The following is a 4,873-nucleotide window of genomic DNA, read 5'->3' on the forward strand; positions in this document are numbered from 1 at the left end:
TAACTAACATCAATATAATTGGCCTTGGGCTTTCTCTTCCCCCTATGAAAGAGCCTGGGCCTTGCCTGGATGTTTGTTTTCATTCTCCTGGTCTCCTAGGCCTACCTTCCTTCCTCTATCCTCTTCACTTCTCTTTTTTTATTCCTTACTCCATCTCCTTTGCCTCTCGCACTCTAGCTCCTTCTTTCCCTGCAGTTCTCATCTTGTTACCTATTCCCCCATCTCTTTTTGTTTTTAAATGTCTTTTATTGGTGATTCAAATTTTAAGTTACTAGATTTTCTTCCTGTAGCATTTGAATTAAAGTGGCACTGCACTGGCAAGATAAAAGTGTTGTTGAAGTTCCTAGTTGCTTCAGGGATTTCTACATTTTACTAGTGTAAAAGTTTCTAAGTGAAGAATGTGTGCTATTGTTATTTCTATTTGATACATTTCCTTTAATAGAAGCATTTATTTTAGTGGAAATTTATGCTTGCTTATGAAATTCCTCCCCCCCCCCCCCCCCCCGTGAGCATTTATAGTTTTTACGTTGTGGGCAAATGTGTTTTTTTAGTTTCATGTGCAGTTTTTACATAGTTAAAGTAATTCAGTCTAAGTCGTAAAAACATTTTATTTTAAAAATTAATTAATTTTTAATTCTTTAATGTCACCACATATTTGACCCTTTTTACCCATCTACTTCCCTCCTCCCTCCTCCCCCTTACCCTCTGGTAACCACTAGTCTGTTGTCCATGTCCATGAATCTGTTTGTCCTATTTGTTTGTTGCTTTAGGTTTATATCCCACATATGACATCATGTGGTTTTCAACTTTTTCTTTCTGGCTTATTTCACTTAGCATGATTATCTCGAGGTCCGTCCATGTTGTCACAAATGGCAATATTTCATCTCTTCTTATGGCTGAATAATACTCCATTGTATATATGCACCACAGCTTCTTTAGCCAGTCATCTATCGTAGGACACTTCGGTTGCTTCCATGACCTGGCCACTGTGAATAACGTTGCTGTGAACATTGGTGTGCAAATATCTTTTCGGATATGAGTTTTCAAGTCTTTGGGGGAAATACTCAGTAGAGGGATTGCTGGATCATGTGGTAGATCCATTCTTAGTTTTTCGAGGACTCTCCATACTGTTTTCCATAGTGGCTGTACCAATTTGCAGTCCCACAAGCTGTGTATGAGGAGGGTTCCTTTTTCTCCGCATCCTCTCCAACACTTGTTATTACTTGTCCTGTTGATTATAGCTATTCTAACAGGTTTAAGATGATATCTCATTGTGATTTTGATTTGGATTTCCCTAATAGCTAGCGATGATGAGCATCTTTTCATGTTTGTTGGCCATTTGTATGACTTTTTTGGAGAAGTGTCTCTTTAGGTCCTCTGCCCATTTTTTGATTGGATCGTTTGTTTTTTGTTGTCATTGAGTCATATGAATTCTTTGTATATCTTGGATATTAAGCCCTTATTGGAGGCATTGCTTGCAAATATATTTTCCTATTCAAATGGTTGTCTCATTACCTTGTTGCTGGTTTCTTTTGCTGTGCAGAAGCCTTGTATTTTGATGTAGTCCCATTTATTTTTTCTTTTGCTCCCCTTGCTTTTGATGTCAAATTCATAAAATCCTCTTTCAGTCCAAGATCCAGGAGTTTAGTTCCTGTGTTTTCCTCTATGTACTCTGTTGTTTCAAGATGTAAAAACATTTTAAAACATACTTATTTCCCATTAATTATATGCTTTTAGTAAACTTTGAATGCTACATGATCCATCTTTTGAACTTTCTATAATTTAATGATTTTACAAAATTGAACATTTAGATTATAGGAAAGTATTATAAAATAAATGCTTACAATTAAGTAAAATATAGGAAGTTTATAAGGAAGCATATGTCATATATATGTGTACATATATAATATATGCACACACATATCTATTGATTTCACTTAGATGTTCCAGCGAAAAAAATGTTGATCCTAAGTAGCTATTAAAATGCCTTTGATCCTTGAAAGACAGTGAAATTTTACTGCATAGCAAATAGAAAAATCTTTAAGTGACCAAATATGGATTTCTCATATTCTTAAAATTTGTGGAAAATATACTAGGACTTGCATTCAGTGAGCTTTAATATTTAAAGGAAACCCCTAGAAAATCTAAATTTTTATCAGCTCTATTGAGGTATAAATTTAAAAGAATTTACATTCTTTTATTTGGTAATACAGGTACTGTATGTTAATTTTCGTTGACTATTTCGTTAATATAAATTTTGCTGTGTTGCAGATAATACCCATGTTTTAACAAGGGGGGGGTTGATTTGCATTTCCCTAACTTATGAATAACAGTGTTGAACATGTCCTGTGCTTCTTGGTCTTTGTATATCTTCTTTGGAAAATTGACTATTAAAATCCTTTTGCCTATTTTCTAATTGGGTTATTTGTCTTCTTATTATTGAGTTATAGAGTTATTTATATATTTTAGATAAAAATCCCTTATCAGATATATGATTTGCAAATATGTTCTCCCATTTCATGAGTTGTCTTTTGGTAGAGCCTTAATAAAAAAGCCATTAAGAATCCATTTAAATTTGGTGGAACTTCTTTAAAACATTCCTGATGTTAGCTTATTTGCAAAATTATTTTCTAAATAAGGGCTCGAGCAGCCTCTCCCAAACCATTTACTTCTCAAAAACAGCTGCTTCTTCAAATAGATGATATCCCACAATATCAATAAATATTAGGGACACGAAGATGAAAACACTCATTTCCTGCACCTGTGTGTGAGCATAATCATTACTGGATTCTTAGATACTGCTTCTTTCCCAGCAGAGATTTAGAAAAATTCATTTCTGGTATGTGCCTATTTGGAAAGGTTGAGGCTGCCAAAAATCTTGCTCCTGGGTTTAAAGGTGTCACTGTATTGTTGTGGTTTATGTACATTATGATGACCTTGAAGCCTAAGAACCTATGAAATGTTTCTGAATATATAAAAAAGTTAAATAATTTTTAGTATGGTTTGTTGGTTCTTTGAGAATTGATGATTCATATACTTTATAATTTTAACTCCATTAACTAGAATATCAATCAGAATACTTCATCCCCACAGCATACTGGAAACTGAAACTTGTAAAAATTATAAGCTAATTTATTAAAGAAAATTAATAAATTTAATTTACTAAATTAATAAAATTTATTTAATAAAGAAATTATTAGCTCAATTATAAATTAATAAGAATGTTCAGAATCTGTAGAAAAAAGTTATGAATTATTCCTAATCTTACTACCTACAGGCAGCCAGTTTAATTTTTTTTCACTTTAAATATTTTTAATGTACATCCTTTTTCTTTTTTCTTTTCTTTTCTTTACTATTTTTTTTACACCTACAGCACCTGGTCTTCCTAAGTGGTCTCCCATCCAAGTACTAACCAGGCCCGACCCTACTTGAGCTTCCGAGATCAGACAGGATTGGGCTTGTTAAGGGTGGCATGGCTGTAGACTAATGTACATCCTTCTGATTTTTTTCTTTTCACAGATTTTAAAATATGGCTTGTTTCTTTTGAAATCTGAGAATGCTTACTTTTTACATAATACTTTTTATCTTTAAAGGGGTTGGGCACAGCCTTTGTCTTCTACTCAATGTTGTTATTAAGTCTATAGCAGTTAATAACCAGTGACTAGTTGTGAGTGATGGAAATGGCATGATGATTGTTTGCTGTTGACACTTTAAACTGTCCTTGAATGATTCTTGATGTGGAGACACCTATGTTTTCTTAGATCACTGGACATTAGGACAGATTTATGCCTCTTGCTACTATTATGGTATGACTCTGCCTAACGTAGGACAGATAGATAAGTAAGGATGTAAAATAAGCTAGGGAAATGCCTTTATGAAGTGGCCTTGGCTAAGTTAGAATCAGAAAAGGCTGTTGGAAGTGGTTCATTTTGTTCGGTAACCGTATTTCCTGCCCCCTACCTCCCACCCTCTACTAAAGCGAGTTAATTTATTAACCTATAGGTTATAAAAATTAATGAAATTATTTTTTACCAGTAAGTAAAATTATAGTTATTTCATTCATAATAGCTATTATGAAAGTGACAAAGTGCCACTCATTTTTTTCTTTCCCTTCCTCTATACCTAAATAATCATTTTTTAGTTGCAAAGCTTACCAAATTTAGAGCTGCATTTTTTGGGTAACAACTTTATTGATATAATTCATATGTCACATAATTCACCTATTTTAAGAATACAATTCAGTAGTGTTTAGAATAGTTAACAATTTTAAAACTATCATCACAGTCAATTTTAGAACATTTTCATCACTCCATAGAGAAATCTGTACTTGCTCGCTATGGTGACTGCATTTTAAAAACTTTTTAGCTTTGTTTTATGTCTGCTAAGTTTAGAAAGCATTTTACCAGTTAAAGACATAGTATTAAAACATTGTTGTATGCATTTTTAAACATATCTGTCTTTTCCTAAGCTAAGAGAGAGAAACTGATTTCTTTAACTTAGTTCTTTTCTTTGGTGTTTTTTTTGTTTGTTTGGTGTTTTTTTTTTATTTTTTTGCTTTTAAATAGGGAAGAAATCCATTGTCAGAAACCATCACTGTAGAAAACGCTTGTCCATCAGGCAGAAAGCATACTAATAGATTTTGGTACAGCTGTATAATTTGTTATTTTGAATTTTGGCATTGTAAAAATAAAATTTTATTCCACTAGGCTAGGATAAATAATATTCTTTAATGATTCTATTTTATCTAATTTCATTGTGATGGGTCTATATACTTTTTAAAAAATTGAAGTATAGTTTATATATAGTAAACTTCACCCCGTTTAGTTTTTAATTCAATGAATTGTGACAAATGCATATAGTCATGTAACCAGTA

The 4,873-nt window shown here is 32.6% G+C and overlaps 1 protein-coding gene and 1 pseudogene across 3 annotated transcripts in view; one reads left to right on the plus strand and one right to left on the minus strand.

The window, feature by feature from the left end:
* UBAP1 (ubiquitin associated protein 1) overlaps window positions 1-4,873 on the plus strand; it is a 60,270-nt gene that overhangs the window by 28,952 nt on the left and 26,445 nt on the right. The gene's annotated exons all lie outside the window — the stretch shown is intronic.
* Window positions 3,365-3,484, minus strand: LOC111732274 (annotated as a pseudogene).

Source organism: Pteropus vampyrus, unplaced genomic scaffold (genome assembly GCF_000151845.1).
Source record: "Pteropus vampyrus isolate Shadow unplaced genomic scaffold, Pvam_2.0 Scaffold436, whole genome shotgun sequence".
In the NCBI taxonomy this organism is placed as follows: Eukaryota; Metazoa; Chordata; class Mammalia; order Chiroptera; family Pteropodidae; genus Pteropus; species Pteropus vampyrus.